General features: G+C 39.1%; 1 pseudogene; it reads left to right on the forward strand.

Moving 5' to 3' along the window:
* The first annotated feature begins 1364 nt into the window (after positions 1-1364).
* LOC114615094 lies at positions 1365-17160 on the forward strand (annotated as a pseudogene).
* The last annotated feature ends 1915 nt before the right edge of the window (positions 17161-19075 follow it).

A 19075-nucleotide genomic window follows, 5' to 3' on the forward strand; every position in this document is an offset into this window, starting at 1 on the left:
CTCTGGCATGAAATCAAGTTGAGTTTACTTTCTCCATTCATAACCAGAAATTTTTTCAATGTACACTGGTGCATATTGACTATTTATTTTTACTTTGTACATTTGAGGATTTAGTGGTGATTTTGTTTAGTCCTCTACAATGTTTGAGGAAACACTGAGTGCCTGGGTGTCAGCACTACCTTTTTATCTGGCCTAGCATTATGACATTGAAAACTTACTTGTTACTTGTTTCTAGGAAATTATCATTGTCCTCATCAATTCTTATTAATTTTATATGATTTTTCCACAGCTATCCATCTATCTGCTATTTCCAAATGTCAATCTAAACTTCTGATGCAACATCATGAAAAGAAACTAGTCATGTACCTGTTTAATGCCAAGAAAAATGTTTGGCATAAGAGAAATATAAGATGAATGTAATAGTTAAAAAGTACTACATATTTGCTGATTCCATGGTCATGAACACTTTTCTTTTTTTTTCTTTTTTTGTTTTGTTTTGTTTTGTTTTGTTTTGTTTTGTTTTTCGAGACAGGGTTTCTCTATGTAGCCCTGGCTGTCCTGGAACTCACTCTGCAGACCAGGCTGGCCTTGAACTCAGAAATACACCTGCCTCTTCCTCCAAAGTGCTGGGATTAAAGGCGTGCCCCACCACCGCCCGGCTAGCACTTTTCATAGTAATAATATCTCAACATTAGGAATGAGTTCTTATGTTTTTATTTGTGTGTAAACACATGTATGTATATGTATGTATGTGTCTGTATGAGTATTTATGCCAGGATACCCATGCCATTAATTCTTACTTTCATGTGGAACTACAATATATTTATCAGATAGAACCTTTGTATTCCAAGGCAACAGGACACAGATGGAAAAGACATATACATTATCTTCTGCATAAGATGAACTGGAATTTCATCAAAGGGTCAGGTTCAGATATTGTATTCTAGTGTGATTACTAATGAAACTCCATTCAATTCTAGAAATCAGTCTTGGCACTCTTTAGCTATTTGTCTTTGACTCTAGACCCAAGAAGAGAAGTTTTCAGTAATTACCCTGAGTGTTAGTGTTCCACAGCAGGTATACATGTGTTTTATGTTTGTGCCTGGTAATTTCTGAGGTTAGAAATAGTCCTCGGGTTATACTCATAACAGGACACAAATCATCCCATGCTCTGATGTCTGTAGAATTGTTGTCAAGGTACCTGGTATCAAATACCTGGTATTTGTTTTTAATGATTTTTTTAAAATATGGGTTAGCATTGTCTGTAATAGAGTCATATTTATTTCATCCTTGAATTGTTCAATCCTTGATGTGAACTTTCAAGAATTCTAATCTTTGTTCCTCATACAGCGCCTAGGAGAAGAACGACAAAAACAATGAGTGCTTCCTTGGTAAACACTTCACAGGTCAGTGTTCTGTCAACATTTCTTAAAAATCTCTTTTTTATTTAATGCATTCAAAAGATTAATTATATGTGAAATGTTATCTAAGAGCTTCTTTTCTAGCATCTTCATTTTCCTCTGTGATAATGAAAATTCAGTCTTTTATATACATCTTCCTATTTCTACTGTATTTTATACTATGAGGATGTAAAATTCTCATGGACTGGAGACCTGCTGGACTCCAATAGCATCTATTAAGAATGAGTCTCAAGAATATGTTGATGGGTATTTTCTACATTGGGTAAAGTTCTGTCCTTTTATATTAGTGTGGAAGTAAGGTCTCTTGTGTCACATCAATTGTATTTCATGTATGGTCAGATTTTCAGACACAAGCTTGTGAATTTGGCTATGGAAATATGTTGAAATTTGCATGACTAATCAGTATATGGAAGAGTAGAATTTGTAGAAGAGTGAAATTATAAGGGACCCAATGTGTTGAATCCTAATAGTAAATGTATTAGCTCTCTTGAGGCACAGATGATGCATGGCAATCATCATTCTTTTGCCAGTGATGTGAGTTGAGGCAGATTTCAGCATTCTGAAAACTCTTTTTGACATTTTATATCACACAGTAATCATTGAAGTGTTGACACCTGAAATCTGTTTGTCTCATGAGAGATACTGCCCCTGTGGTAAATTCTCATTATAGAGATGGTTATTTTCATTTCTTTTTTATTTCAATCTTTAGAAGTAGTGTAAGTCCTATGGTCTTCACCTTTTCATTTCACCACATGAAAGACATTAGTGAGAATTTTTTACAGGGCATTGCATTGGTGCTGTGTACAAACCATCAGTTTTCAAACATAAATTCATGTGCTTCCTAATTTTCTGTGTTTGGATCTTTAGCAGGAAGAAGACTTGATAGAACCTATGTTATTTTTGCTTATTCAAATTATGCATTACATAACTGAATGGTTGTGGCAATGATTCTATCTTTCATTAGAATACAATTTTCTTTAACTATATAAGTGTTCATCCGATTGTTTGTTTGTTTTTTTGAGACAGGGTTTCTCTACGTAGCCCTGGCTGTCCTGGAACTCACTCTGTAGAACAGACTGGCCTCCAATTCAGAAATCCACCTGCCTCTGCCTCCTAAGTGCTGGGATTAAAGGAGTATGCCACCATTGTCCGGCCATCCAAATATTTTTATGTACACTGAATAATACATTATGCCCCTAAAACCCAGAGTGCAGCACCAATCTCTGCTGACTGAAGTCAGACATAGCAGTGAATTGCAATATGTTTAAAAAGAATTTCATTATGTTTCTATAAAAAAGCAGCAAGTACCTTTACTTTTTAGTCATTTTTTTCATGCATCAGGTTTACATTTTTGAGGCTCATTTGTAATAAGACTGTATAAAACCAATGTATTATAGTTTTCATGAACAAAGGAAGAATTTTAGATCATACTTCTCTATGCAAGCTACAATTCTGATACATAAGTGGTCAAATACTGAAGAAAATGAAATTGTTATTATATGTATTGATTATGCCAGCTTATATAAAATATTAAATAGTTTAATGCTCTCAAATACTGGTATTACTACTTTATAGTTTTTAATATATTCTCATAAAATTACTTCTCAATGCACTTGAGTGTCTGGAATGTTGATTGTATGCCCTGATTCAGCAGTACTATTCTGTTTAAGGAAAAACTTTGACTTTTAGTTTATCCATTAATTTTGCATATCATCTTCTACCAGTTTGATCTAGAAAAGATGTAACATTCTACTTAGGCCTCAGATTGTTATATAGATTTGTTGTAATCCAGACAAGTGAGATGCAGCTCCACACAGGAATAAACAAGTGTCCATATTTCAGCAAGCTGTGCATTGTAAAATTTGAAAGCATGTTTCTTGTCATCATAATTTGGCAGTTTATGATGTGGCACTAGGATTCTATTTGATGTCAACCCATATTTCATAAAGTTATGTTACTGCATCTAGACATCAAATATAGATACTATATTCTGTAAATGTTTACTGTTTTTGAAATAATTATATCCTGCACTCTCAGAGAAATAGAAATACAAGGAAGTCTGAGTGTTTTACCAAGTATTTTTTACTAAAGTTAAAGTTCATCTTTCTTCAATATATGTTGGTTACCTCTGCCTGAATGTGTGCATATGTGCTATGTATTCTTTAGCCAGTAGTGTTCAGAAGAGATCATTGGATTTTAAAGAACTGCTTTTAACAATCCATTGTGCAGTGCATTGTGGGTGATGAGAAACAAATATCATAATAAAGGACTTTAAAAGATATTCTACAAATCAAACTGCACACTAAATTTTCAAATGTAGTGGTGGTGGCCAATCTTTCATTTACTGGTAAGGTCTCAGTAAACCAAAGAAAATTCATGAAGGTGAGAGCCTTTCTAAATGTGAGCACTATTGTAAGTCATTGTACAGTTTGTCTATGGAAGAACACCAATTCAGAATTTCAGACACTTCTCTTTAGAACTTTTGGAAAACATTTGTGCTTCAATATTTTCCTCCATCATTTCCATTCCAGGGTCACTTAACCTTTAAGGATGTGGCTGTGGACTTCTCACTGGAGGAATGGGAATGTCTCGATTTTGGTCAGAGGGCATTGTACATGGATGTGATGTTGGAGAATTACAACAATCTCTTGTTTGTGGGTAAGAATGCACTTCTTCTTGACTTCCTGATTGTTTCTTTGAATGTTCCCATTTTGTATTTATACAAACTCTCTGAAGTGTCTACAGACCCACAAAAGAGGGAAAATCAATTTTTTTCTGGTTAAAATCATAATGTTTCATTGTGTTTTCTTTACAGTTCTCTGCTTTCTTTGGAAGAGTAATCAGTGGAATATTCTTTCAGATCTCTCCTTACCACTAATCTAGCTTGATTCAAGTCTTGTTTTTGTTTTTTTTTTTTTTTTTTTCGAGACAGGGTTTCTCTGTGTAGACCTGGCTGTCCTGGAACTCACTCTGTAGACCAGGCTAGCCTCGGACTCTCGAACTCAGAAATCCACCTGCCTCTGCCTCCCAAGTGCTGGTATTAAAGGCGTGTGCCACCACCGCCCAGCGATTCAAGTCTTTCAAGTTCAAAAGAATTAAATATTCACAACAAGGAATTATATTTCTACACATCAAATAGTTGGAGTATTTTAATCTTACTATTGCTTTAAAATGTTCCCTCATTTATGATTTTAAAAACTGCAACAGGTTTCAGGTGTATATAGAGCTGTTGTTATGGAGAAATTTTTTATTTACTTTTAGACAATTGGTTTAATTCTGGGACATGATTATCCTTTCATTTAGGATGCTGAAATAAAACTATTTACTGGTTTTCATGTCAGAGTCAGTTACATCATAAATTTATAGTTACCAAAGCTACACATTGTCACTCTGAATCAAATTGTAACCATAAAATTAGAGATACATTGTTCAGAGATCTACTTTTCAAATTTGATTGCAATGTCCTCTCTTCTGCAAAGTATAATTTTCTTTTTTTTCATTATTATATTAATTTCCATTTCAAATTCTATCCCCTTCCAGGTTCCTCTTCTGTGAAGCACCTTCCTCATCCTCCCTTCCCCCTACTTCTATGACAGTGCTCCTCCACCCACACTCTAATGCCTCCTCACTGCACTAGGATTCCCCTATGTTTGGGCAGCGAGCCTTCCCAGGACCAAGGGACCCCACTCTCATTGATGCCAGATATGGCAATCCTCTGTTACGTATGTAGCTGGTGACATGAGTCCCTCCATGTGTACTCTTTACTTAGTGATCTTTCTCCTTGGGAGGTCAGGGAAGTCTGGTTGATAGATATTATTATTCTTCTTGTTGAGTTGTCCAGGTGCTGGCAGAGCCTCACAGGAGACAGCAATATCAGAGTCTTGTCAGCAAGCACTTAATGGTATCAGCAGTACTGTCTTCATTTCTTGTGTGCATGTGGAATGGTTTCCCAGGAGGGTTAGTGTCTGGGTGGACTATCCTTCAGTCTCTGATCCATTCATTGCCTCTGTATTTCCTTTAATGTGAAGCAATTGTAGGTTAATATTTTTGAGGTGGGTAGGTGGTACAATATTAAAATAAGTTTTATAAGGCAATTATCATTTCCTATCATCTGACATAGATCAGATTTGAGGCTCTTCTGAGGATCCATGTAATGATTAAAAAAAACCTCTCTCTTGAGAGTACGAGTCCATGAGAATGTATATTTTACCTAAAACTTCAGCAAACACTGGTTATTGAATCACTTCATACTCATGGAAGTAATCTCTGTCATCCTTAATTGCACTTTTTTTCAGAAAATCACCAAATATGTGGAATGTATGGGAAGATTTTGGATCAAGACACAGAGTACATTGTCCATGAGCATGTGAATATCCAAGAAAAGTCTTCTAAATGCAATGAACTTAGCAATATGATTCATGAATCTACCCAAAGTACACCACATACAACTCATGACAGAGATGCATCTCTTCAATTCCCAAACCTAAGAATACTTCAAACTGGGAACACTGAAGAAGTTTGCAAGTATGAAGAATGTTCAAATGGTTCAATCATTAGTCTCAATCAAGAAATCCACATAGGAAAGAAAGAGCAGAATAGAAATGCAGAATTTGATAAAGTTTTTCTCTCTAAACCTAAACCACTGGTGAAACAAAATAATAGTGGAGTGAATCCTGACAAATATAGCAAACCCGACAACTGTTTTACCCAGAGAGACAATCTTCAAATTCAGCAGTGCGTTTATCCAGGAAAGAAACCTCACAAATGTAGTGAATGTGAAAAATGTTTTACACAAAAATTCAATCTTAAAATGCATCAGAGATGTCAGACACAAAGGAAACTTTACAAATGCTTTGAATGTGACAAGTGTTTTGCCCATAAATCCTATCTTAGTGTTCATCAGAGAATTCATACAGGAGAGAAACCTTACAAATGTTGTGAATGTGACAAATCCTTTTCCAGAAAATCTCATCTTAGTATTCATCAGAGAATTGACACAGGAGAGAAACCTTACAAATGCAATGAATGTGACAAATGCTTTACTGAAAAAGGCAGTCTCAGAATTCATGTAAGAATTGATACAGGAGCAAAACCTTATAAATGCACTGAATGTGACAAATGCTTTACCCACAATTGTAGCCTGAGATTTCATCAGACGATTCATTAAGGAGAGAAACCTTACAAATGTAGTGAATGTGACAAATGCTATATTTACATCACAAGTCTGTGAATGCATCAGAGAATTCATACAGGAGAGAAACCTTACAAATGTAGTGAATGTGATGAATGCTTTAACCAAACATCACAACTTAGGGTTCATCAGAGAATTCATACAGGAGAGAAACCTTACAAATGTAGTGAATGTGACAAATGCTTTACTCAAAAATGCAGTCTGAACAGGCATCAGAGAATTCACACAGGAGAGAAACCTTACAAATGTAGTGAATGTGACAAATGCTTTAACCAACCATCACATCTTAGGATTCATCAGAAAATTCACACAGGAGAGAAACCTTACAAATGTAGTGAATGTGACAAATGCTTTCCTGTAAAACGCAATCTGAGCAGGCATCAGAGAATTCACACAGGAGAGAAACCTTACAAATGTAGTGACTGTGACAAATGCTTTACTTACAAAAGCAGTCTGAGAAGTCATCAGAGAATCCATACAGGAGATAAACCATGCAAAGGCCATGAATGTGAGAAATAATCTATGCATATAGTTTATGTACAAAGGCATCAGAGAATTTATATGTGAGATAAACCTTACAAATATTGTGAATGTGACAAATGCATTACCCACAATGTAAGTGTGTCAAATTATCAGAGATTTCGTACAGTATAGAAACTTTGTTAATGAAGTAAGTGAGACAACCCTCTACCAAGAAATATCATCTTAAAATTTATTAGAAGCTGGGCAGTGGTGGCGCACCAGCTCTTGGGAGGCAGAGACAGGTGGATTTTTCAGTTCAAGTCCAGCCTGGTCTGGATAGTTCCAGGACAGCCAGGACTGTACAGAGAAACTCTGTCTCAAAAAACCAAAAAAAAAAAAAAAGTTGGAGAATACTTAAAGGAGGGAAAACTTTCAAATGTATTTAACCTCTAAATCCTTTCCTTTTGGCATATCTGTTAGAATGAAACAGAGAATTCATACCGGTGAGAATCTTAAGAAATATAATGAATATGGAAATATCTTTGATTTCATTTCAGGTCAGAAGAAACATCTGAAATTTTTTAGTGGGGAAATTTTTTCTGTTGGGGAAAATGTGGCATTTTCCTCGATAAAATATGTTCTATCCAGGGTGCATTCTTTGCAACATTTGAGGCTCCACACTAGAGCACGAGTACAATTATGGAAAACTTGTGAACTCCTTCATGCAATGTTCAAATCTTAGATAATGTCAAGTATTCATGATTGTTGAAACTCCGAAAATGTGACAATGTAGGACAGTTTTCATTAAACTTTTCCTTGGTCACCCTCAAATATTACAAGATGAATATGAGTCTGGAAATGAGAAGAATGTAATGGTGTATAACACTTTCATGGATACAGAAAGAATGCATTCCAAAGAGAAAATAATTGAGGTGTGTACAATAGCCCTCAAAGTATATAATAAGACTGGCAACATCCTGTTAATTTTATTCAAATGAACAAATTCAGACCAGTTATACTTAAAAGACTTTCTTACAATGTGAGTGACAGAGACTACAAGTTCTGTATCCTATATTATACCTATAGATGTGAAGTACATTTCAAGTATCCAATATCCATAATTCTTTTCAAATGCTGGTTTTATGTTTCAGGATAAAAACTGACTATAAGTCCTTTGTGCTCAACAACTCCATCCCATTTTTCCTGTAATTAAAGCTGAGTGATTCAACAAGTTTGACTTGGTTTTTTTCGGTTTGCACTTGGGTTACTTAGATGAATATATGTTGTATCTTCCCAACAAATGTCTTTCATAAACCATGCTGAAGTCATGAATATTTTGTGCAAATCTGTAATGTAAATGTTATAGTAGTGATTATCAACAGGTTAGTAACCTCTTTGGAGTTGGAATGACTCTTTCACGGGTGATGCTTAAGAGCATCGTCAAACATATTTCTAATGGTCTTAGAACTGAGAAATTATTCATTCAACTCCAGGTGTGTCTGTCCACATACGAATAATTTAAACTCTGTGTCATTGGTTAGCATTACAAAAGTTAGAAACACTGAATTAGTGAAAATGATTGTTGTTAACTAAAATAGGAAAAATTCTGTGCAACATTCCAGGCTTATTACATACTAGTACTAGGTTAAGTTAAAAAGACTTGAAACGGAAAACATGTAGAGACTTTCATAGCCTCAGCAATAAGTCTGCTCTCTCTCTCTCTCTCTCTCTCTCTCTCTCTCTCTCTCTCTCTTGATATCAAGGGAGTATGAGATACAAGTCTTATCAGAAAATAAATGAAAACATTGCTTCATTGTTTTCAGGGAAACCATTCAGACTCTATGCTGTGATTTCCATTGTTTTTCTAAATTGTTTAGAGAATGCTATATTTTACACACCTCAGAACATACACTCTGAAGAAAAACGCAAAAACTCATTATTAAGGTATTATCTTCATCTTAAATTCATGTGTAATTCCATTCATACAAACATCATGATCTACAAATCATTAAAGAAATATCTTTTGTGTAGTGGATGAGATACAGGGTCATGCACAGTTTGTAAACCTAAACATTCTGGAAATCCATTTGGAAGTATATTTGAAAAAAGATGAGAAAAATCTGTACTCCAAGCTGATGCATTACATCAGAATATTTTAAGTAAATTGAAGATGGCTCTGAAAATTAAGAACAAATCAAAGTTTACAATGAACAAATCCGTATCACTATATATTTTTCTTGATTAGAAAATTAAGGAAATTGTTCAACTTGTGAGAAACTGCTCAGTGATGAACTTGCATTGTTCTCCATTTTGCAGTTTGTTGAAACAGGACCTCATCATTAGTAGAAGCAGTAGAGGCCCTTGCTATCCAATGATCATAGGTAATTTCTGTCAATTGCTGCATCAGGGATATTGAAGCTCACACACCATGCAATTTAAAGTTATGTGTCTGGAATATCCCTTAACAGTTTTTAAATTGCACCCAGCTGGAGAATCTCTGGTGATTCCAGTTTCACATGTTCAATGGATACAGACCTCACTGCTTGTGGCTTGGAGATCATTATCCCAGATAAACTGAGATTTCCAGTGTCATGGAAGAACTTCAAATAGTGCACAATGAAAACACATATTACCTTTTACCTCTGACACAATATGATGGTCTTCATTCTACAACCATTTATACACATACAGCTTGTCTACAATACAACAAGCATATGGTTTGAGTGGACTACATGGTTTCAGGTAGACTCACTATTGGAGTTATGGATAGACATATGTGCAGTTTGAGAAAGATGCAAGTCATTGGTTCATAGAAATTAACCATATCATGTTAGAAGAGCATGGAAACTGAGGCAGACTGGATTTGGAACATTCACTATTTATGGAAGAGCATTGTAAGATACACATTAAGAGGATCCACTTTACAGGAACCTGATGATCATTCCTAGAACCCCCAGTGACTACATTTTTAGGAACCCACCTGGACTTTGGCAGTATTTTTCAGGGAAAAGAAACTTCTCTTCAGCTGCAGGATAACTGAAGGGGCAGTCTGGGCCTAGGAAACTATATGAGTAGGTGGGAAGGATCATTCCTTGATTGAAACTGCTTTTGTAACAGGAGAACTCAGAAGAGGGACTGAGGGCTGTTAGGACCAGAAGCTACTCCTTGTTAGGAGGAGTCTGGAAGATGCATGATGTGGAACTAAGAGTGGAGGACACTGCCTTGTGTCTCACAGCAATGTAAAAAGTCCCTTCATCCACAGTTGTTGCCAATTTAGGCCCTTTTGAGCAGATGTGTTCCATACCTATGAAGATGTACTGTCTTGTAGTGATACTGTATAGACAAGTAGATGGTTTCTTTATGCTTAATGATGATCCTATGAGGATTCCTGTTTATAGTAATTTTTAAACTAGTTTAGTAACACTATTATGTTATTTCTGATAGCCAAAGCTGCAGTGAGATCTCTTCCAGTCTTTAATGTCACTTCTGAGGCAGTAACCAGTCATTATACTGCTCATTGTCTGTAAAACCTATTAAGAAACTTCATAAAAAGGTAATTAACAATTTATTATAGGTGTCAGGACAGAAGACAAAGATATTGACTGGGTTTATGTATACAAATTTTCACCAATAACTTAGTTATGGTTGTTAATTTCCTATGAACCTGTGTAGCTGTGGCAGGTGATGGATGTTTAGCCAGATAATTACTCCTAATGGATATACATGTAAACATTCTCTGTTGTAAACTTCAATTTCAATTTATGATTTGATATGTTGTGTGAACTTGTGATGAATGTTTTAACATGTGATCATGTACTCTGAAGGATATATAGGTACTGAGAACAAATAGGCAAGAGAAGAATTTTTTCTTTTCTCCAATTAGAGAAGACTTTCCCTTTTCTCTACTTAGGATCTTTTCACATTTCTTCCTAAATAGCTTTCATAGAAAACTTTTTACAATTTAGTAGTAAATGCTTAAATCAGAAGCAGGCAGCAAGTCACACAATTCCTGCGGAGATAGAACAAAGGCCGTAGTACTCCCTTGTTAGGGTACAGGTGTTACATCCCTAAACCAGTAGCCTTTTACCCTCAGAAATAACAAGAAATTTTTTTAGGATTTTTCAGAAGTTATCATCTGAATTTCAGTACAGTTAGAGAGGTACAATTTCCAGAGACCCTCAGACATTCAAGCCACACCAGATTCGTGCTCTGTGCCTCCATTGCTACAGTGTCTGGGCAGCCATTAACCATACTCTCAACTACATAGTGTTCATTCCTCTCCTCTTCTCTTTCCTTGGCTCTTTGCTATTCTCAGGCCATTCAAACTCAGCCAATTTTATAGTAATGCAAACCACATTTGTAGTTGCATAGACTCACATTATATTTTCCCCACAATTTTGGCCAAACTGACTGTGGTCCTGTATTTCCACATCTACATTTACTAACATTGATGTTCACCATGAACATCATCATTAATATTTGATGTGCAGGCATTACAATTTGGGATCCGTAAGTTCTTGTCTCAGATTTCTTGTCTAGTTTTCTGCAGTTTTTGTTTTCTGTGATACATTTTCCTTCGTAAGGATAATATATCTTCTTGATGGGTCCTTATAAATAAAGACATTAAAACACTACAGTTTCAAAGGGGAAGAAAGATTGTGTTTAACTCTTGACTTTATTGTTCCCAATGAAAGATTGTGTTTGATATTTACTGGTTAGGTGACATAAGTGTGGGTGTCTCTACAAACACTAGGTCTGGCAGAGTAGCAATCCACAAGACAAAAAAGAAAATCTAGTTCACTACCACTCCGTATGTATTTCAGCACTGGTTTCAGGTGCGTGGTGGATTATTACCAAAGAAATTCTTGCAGCCCTCAGGATAAAGTGTCCCTGTGTAAGTGTTAAGAGCTCTGAAATAAAAGGTTTCCTGGCTGTTAGAAACCAAGATATACCACAAAGCCTTATGTAACAACAAATTTCACACATGATATTTACTGAATAATACTGAAGGGAGGCTACCTCTGCTCAGGTGAGAATCAGAAGAGAACTGAGTTGGAGGCAGGCTTTGTGTAGGGTTTCATTGCAGGGGTAGGATTTTCAGGAGTGGGAATATCTAAGTTTATAGATTGGGGGGATTGTAATTCCTAAGTTGTGTAAATTCAGGAATTTCTGAGTTGTTAAAATGAGGAGATAAGCCAAGCAGTGGTGGGTCACTCCTTTAATCCCAGCATTTGGGAGGCAGAGGCAGGCAGATTTCTGAGTTCAAGGCCAGCCTGGTCTACCGTGTGAGTTCCAGGATAGCCAGGGTTACACAGAGAAACCCTGTCTTGAAAAATCAAAATAAATAAATAAATAAATAAAATAAAATGAGGAGATAAACAATGTTTACCCTGCACATTCACTACCTAGTGTTGAGTGAAACTTCTAGATTTTGACCCAAGTGTGGTTTATTTTAGGAATATTTAAATTGAGTATAATTTTGGAAAAAAAATCTTGGTGACAATTATCTCAAACCTCTGAGCACAGCAAATATTAAAATGTGACTGCTTCAAAAATGTAGTGCAAAGTACGTGTGACTCTTCAGTAAGTTGGGTTCAAAAACTAAAGGGCCTAAACTAGGATTAAACCTACATTGTAGCAAACACCAATCTATACAGTGCATGTCACATCTCTTCTAAGGCTAGTTTCTATTGATTAAGAAACAATTATCTAGGGAGGAAGAGTTTGTGATAAGCTTAATAGTCTGGGAGTTTAGGTGTGGCCTGGCACTAAATCTATCATAGATCTCCAAGCTACTTACTACAGCCATTCCCTCACTTTTGGTCAGAAAAGAGTGTACTTCTCATCCATTGAAGAGAAACCACTGTGATATTTATATTCCTGGTTTTCCTAGAGCTTATCTTTGACCACAAGATCCTTTGACCCTCTACAACTAAAATAGATTTTCTGGATATTTTTAGTTCTTAAGATGTTAGTGTTGTGGTAGTTTAAATGGATAGGCAGTCAAAAGATGTTTTATAGAATATAAATTGTGTTGCTCACACATACAAAGTGTGATTACATTATTTGACTCTATAGACAGATAATATGCAAGTGCTTCTGGCATAATCTCAGCATTCAGAACACTGGGGCAGGTGTATTCCTCTTCATTTGAGGCCAGAGTAGGCTACATCAAAGTGACATTCTAAATTGTGGGCTCCAATTAACTCTTCTGGCCTTCAGGCACACTCCACATGGGTTGAGGTACTTTTTCTTCACTGTACACAGGTGTGCCTGTGTATTTCAAACGTTGACTGCTGTATAGGCAGAGAACTAAATGATAGCAGCATCTTGGTATTGTTATTTCTATATTACACCAATAGCCTTACATTCGTACATTCTTGTCTTTTCAAGCCTGTTCAGATACTTGAAGGTCAGGCAGCCTCTATGCCTATAGGCAATTTACTGATGTTTTGATGATGTCTAACACCTGATTGCCTGTAAGAAAAAAGCTGGGACAAGAATTGGAAGGTAGAATTTCTGGTTAGAAAAAGTGATGCAGAGAGGAGAAAGCAGATGCAGGAGATTTATTGGGAGACAGTGAAGAGAACAGATAGATGGGAACAGGAGCAGAGAGGGAAAGAGCTAGCTAGCCACATGGCAGGTCATAGCCTTGAATAGATATAAGTTTAATGATAACTGGGAGACTGCTCCAATGTAGGCCCTATGCTATAAAGCATGTAGAAATCTCCTTGCAATTATTTATAATATTGGTGTGTCCACAAAAAGCTCCCATTGTACTTATATATAAACCTGTGCATACAAATTATCACATTCGACAGTGTGCCTTTTGCATTTTAGTCAAATCAGATATTGACTGGTTACTCCCAATGAATTCATGACATCATCGACCTAGCATGTTGTGCAGGTGCAGATTATAGGTCAAAGACTGTGTGTTTGGTTCCAGTGTATATGTTTCACTTTGTGTAGCTTTCAAAGCTCCTTCCCATAAGAAGGACACTGGAAACTTAGAGTCAGTGTTCTTGCAGGCGCCAGATTGACCTCTTCATATACAATGAGCTGTGTCAGTCTTGTCCTTAGCAATGAGGACTTGCTGTCAGTTTGTGAAAAGCAACTCCTTGGGTTGTCAATTGCCTGAATTGTTTGGGTATTTTTATGAAATTTCTTTTGCCAACAACTCAGTTGTTTGTAACCCAGTGGAAAAGACAAGATCAACTGGACCTCCATCTCTTTCAGTATTCAGAGAATCCATTAGATTCACTTTCATACACTTATAAGATGGCACTTTTCAATTTTTATTTTTGTACAAACATCTTACAAGCGATACAGGCAGGAGAACTCCATGTAGTCTTGCTCCATGGTGCTTTCCTGCCAGAAGCCACAACCCTCGTCCTTACCCTCACCCCCTACCTTTCCCCACCTGCACAATGTCCCCTGCAGCTTGGCAACTGCATGATCCTGCCTGGCAGCTGCAAATAGACTCAAAGCAGTGTACCATATCTTCTGAAGAATAGCAGGGAGACCATAATTCAAAGCAGTGTACCATATCTTCTGAAGAATAGCAGGTAGATCATAATTTAAGGCAGTGTACCGTATAGACCATGACATGTTTTAAGGCACAGGCCAAGTAGATTCTGTACTTTTCCACCACCTGGCTCCTCTTACCCCCTCCCCTTGTAAAGCATACTATAAAAAAGCATTTCATGTTCAAATACATGACTCTTGACAAGCAATTGTTTGCTTGAGTCCTTTCTTCTCTCTCTCCCATTCTTCTTTCAGGTTGCGGTCCTCCTCGCCCCCACGAATAACTAGGACCTGCAGGTCAGGTCTAGTGGCACCCAGACGTGGGGCTCGAGGAACGGACCCCTCTGGACGGATCCTCATTGAGAAGTGGCCATGACATCAAGTTTGAGTGAGACAGAGATCGTCGCCTGCGACCTGTTGTCCTCGGGTAAGTTTCATTTTCATTCCGTCCCATAAAGAATGGGCCATTCTTTGTCTAAGGAGGTGTCCTTCATAAAGGACCTCAAGCATGCACTCAGAGAGAGAGGAATAAGGGTTAAGAAAAAGGATCTTATAAGTTTTTTTGGCTTTATTGATGAGAAGTGCCCTTGGTTTATGACTGATAGTCCTACCATCCATCCCAAGAAATGGCAGAAGATAGGTCATGAATTAAATGAGAAAATTAAAACTGAAGGTGATGCGACTGTTTCTGCAACAATCTTTTCCTTTTGGGGCATAATTAGAGATATTATTGAAGATGCAGATAAGGATACAGGGAAACGACAACTTTTATCCGTTGCTGAGTATTATCTGTCACAATCTTGGCCTAATTCTACCTGCCCATCTCGTCAGCCCTCTAGGCTTCCGTCTCAGGCTTCTGTTTCTTTTACTCTTATAGATATCCCCCCGAACATGTCCTCCCTCCTTCTGATCTGCCTTCCCTCTATCCAGATTCATCTTCTCCTGATTCCTCTCCACTGGTCTCTCAGCCTCCACCTTATAATTCTTCAGCAGTTTCTGATTCACAGACTCCCTCCTCCACTCACTTTTGCAATCCTGTATTGCAAAAGTCTGCTTCCCCCTGTCCTGCTGCTAAGTGTCATTTTTCTTCTTCTCTGCCTCTCTCTCGACAGACTCCCCCGGCTGCTCTCTCCGAGCCAGAGCCTCTGGATTCTGGTGATGCTTTCACTCTTGAAAAATATAGCCCTGACTGGTCTCCTCTTACGGCTCCTTCTGCTCCTTCTTCCATGCATGCCTTTCCAACTTTCCCTACCACTTTGCCTAACTCTCTTTCTGACATGCGAGATTGCCTCTCTTCTCAGGTTCATGAACTGACGGACATTCTCTGCCTTCAAAAACAAATCTCGCGTCTCTCGGTCCTTTGTTCTTCCTCTGTTCCTTCACAAGACTCCCTGCGTTTAGCCTTTCCTGTAACCTGATCCCAGGCTCCCTCTTTACAGACACCTGCAGCTGCAGTTTCTGACTTGGAGTCTGGAAAACTCCACCGCTTCCCCCTGCCACGTGGTCGGGTGGTGCTCGGTGCCCCTCCTCCTCCTCCGCACCTGCCGTACCCCCACCTTTTCATCTTGCTCCTGCTTCCTCCTCTCGTTCTTCTCACAAGCCCTCTCGGACCCCCCACCTCCAGTCCAAGACTGAGGCTGATTCCTCTGAGAATGAGACCAATTCAGACATTGAAAACGAAAGTGATAAGGATGATTCTACAAGTGATCCCACAGTTTTCAAAAAACTTCGTTTTAAACATCTTGAAAAGCTGAATTTTGCGTTAGAAATTATGGCCCTAACGCCCTCTTTACTCTTTCCCTTCTTGAGAGTCTCGGTGGGGGCGGGTATTTAACTCCTAATGAATGGCTCACTGTAGCCCAGTCCATTCTGATTCTGGGGCAGGTCCTTTCTTGGCAGGCAGATTGGGCTGATCGCAGCTGGTCTCAGGCACAAACCAATCTCTCAAGCACACGATCGCCCTCTAACAAATGGATGCTTGATAAGCTTCTAGGTCAAGGAAAATATGCCTCTAACCAAATACAACAAAAATTTTCTTTGGGCCTTTTGGCTCAATCTTCCTTGGCAGCTGTGAGTGCTTGAAGAGCCATTCCCATGAAAGGTTCTGTTCTTTCTCCCCTGACTAAGATCACTCAAGGCAATCAAGAAGAGTTTTCAGAGTTTGTTACTCGCCTTCTGGAGGCGGCTGAGAGGTCTTTGGGACCTGGCCAGGGAGAAAATAAGCTTCTCCAACAGCTTGCTTATGAGAATGCTAACTCTGCCTGTAGGGTTGCCCTTCGAGGAAAATATAAAAATAAAGATTTAGATGAGATGATTCATATTTGCAAGGATGTGGACCCCTTTGCTCAAAAAGTTTCACAAGCCATCAATCTGGCTGTGGCAGCGGCCGCTGGTGGTGGAACAACCGGAACCGCCTGTTTCAGATGTGGTCAACTGGGTCATTTTGCTAAACAATGCCCTCAGGGTAGATCAGTGGCTCAGCCCCCACCCCAAACTGAGTGGAGAGTGTTTGCCTCCAACGACCCCTTGCCCTCATTGCAAGCGAGGCAGACACTGGGCTAATGCCTGCCGCTCCAAAACTGATATTCTGGGCAACCCCCTACCTCCCTTTTCGGGAAACGGGATGTGGGGCCAGCCCCGGGCCCCTCAGCCAGTCTCCTTCCTGCCAGCCTCGGGGAACAGCCAGGCAGGGCCACACCAGACCCTCCAACAACAGCTCCCAAACCAGCCTCAACCCTCCATAGGGCTACCCCAGGGACCCCAGGATTGGACCTCTGTGCCTCCTCCAGTGCAATATTAGAAGCTGTAGGAGGAGTTCAGATAATCCCTACTGGTGTCTTTGGTCCCCACCCCCGTCCCAGACTTATTATCTTATCTTCAAGGCATTACCATCTTCCCTTCAATCGTTGATAACGACTACTCTGGAGAGATTAAAGTGTTGGCTACTAGTTCCAGAGGGCCCCTTCACATTCGCCAGGGACAGTGCCTTGCACAGGCCCTCCCCCTTCCATTGGATACATCAACACCCTTCTTGGGCCCATCCCGGGGTGCCTCCACCCCAGGGTCTTCTGATGTTTATTGGGTCCAAAAACTTTCACAGGAACGCCCACAGCTAAAACTTAAACTCAATGGCAAAACTTTTGAGGGAATCCTTGATTCAGGAGCAGACTCCACAGTTATCTGACAGGCCTCCTGGCCCTCCTCTTGGCCCTGTCAACCTTCTTTAACTCACCTTCAAGGCATTAGCCAGTGCACTAACACCCTTCAAAGCTCCCAATTGCTAACTTGGGAAGATCCTGAGGCAAATACTGGACATGTTAGACCCTTCATTGTACATGGCCTCCCTATAAACTTATGGGTTCGAGATATATTAAGTCAAATGGGGGTCTTTATGTTCAGCCCCTCTGCGACTGTCACCCACCAAATGCTAGACCAAGGGTTTATCCCTAGACAAGGCTTGGGCAGACACAACCAAGGAATCCCCACCCCAATTGCTGTTACATCAAAGGTCTCACACTCAGGACTAGGTTATGATTAAAATTTTTCTTAAGGGCCATTGCTCCCCCTGTATGCCAGGCAGATAAAATCACCTGGAAGTCAGATTCCCCTGTCTGGCTTGACCAATGGCCCCTCCCCCAACATAAACTTTCAGCAGCCATTCAGTTAGTGCAGGAACAATTAGATGCTGGCCACATTGAACCCTCCACCTCCCCTTGGAATACACCAATTTTTGTGGTACAAAAGAAAGGAGGCAGATGGAGATTGCTCCAGGACTTTAGAGAAATTAATAAGACTATGGTCCCAATGGGAGCCCTCCAGCCTGTCCTCCCCTCCCCCGTAGCAATACCTGAGGGATATAACAAGATGGTTATTGACTTGAAAGATTGTTTTTTCTGTATTCCCCTACATCCAGAGGATAGTAAGCACTTTGCCTTTAGCCTCCCTATTGTTAATTGCATTGGGCCATCTCCACGATTTCAGTGGAGGGTCCTGCCTCAAGGCATGGCCAAGAGTCCCACCCTTTGCCAGAAGTTTGTGGCCCAGGCCATCGATCCCTTTTGCCTCAGCTATCCTAAATTATATATCATTCATTATATGGATGATATCCTTTTGGCAGGCCCTGATGAGACCACCCTGCTCAGAATTGGTCAGGAGTTAGTAACTGCCCTTCATGATCTCGGATTACAGATTGCCCCGAGAAGGTCCAGCTGCAGCCCCCACACCTATTCTTGGGCTTTGAGCTTCACCCCTCTAAGGTCCTCTCTCAAAAGTTTGAGCTCAGAAAAGATTCCTTACAAACACTCAGTGATTTTCAACGCCACTTGGAAGACATAAATTGGTTACGTCCCTATCTAAAGCTACCAACTTGGGAGCTTAAGCATCTATTTTATATTCTCCGAGGAGACTCTGATCCCTCCTCCCCTCGAGTTTTAACCCCTGAGGCCTCCTCTGCCCTTAAGCTTGTGGAGAAAGCCAT

The sequence above is a fragment of the Grammomys surdaster genome, unplaced genomic scaffold (assembly GCF_004785775.1).
Source record: "Grammomys surdaster isolate TR1022 unplaced genomic scaffold, NIH_TR_1.0 126551, whole genome shotgun sequence".
NCBI classification, from domain to species: Eukaryota; Metazoa; Chordata; class Mammalia; order Rodentia; family Muridae; genus Grammomys; species Grammomys surdaster.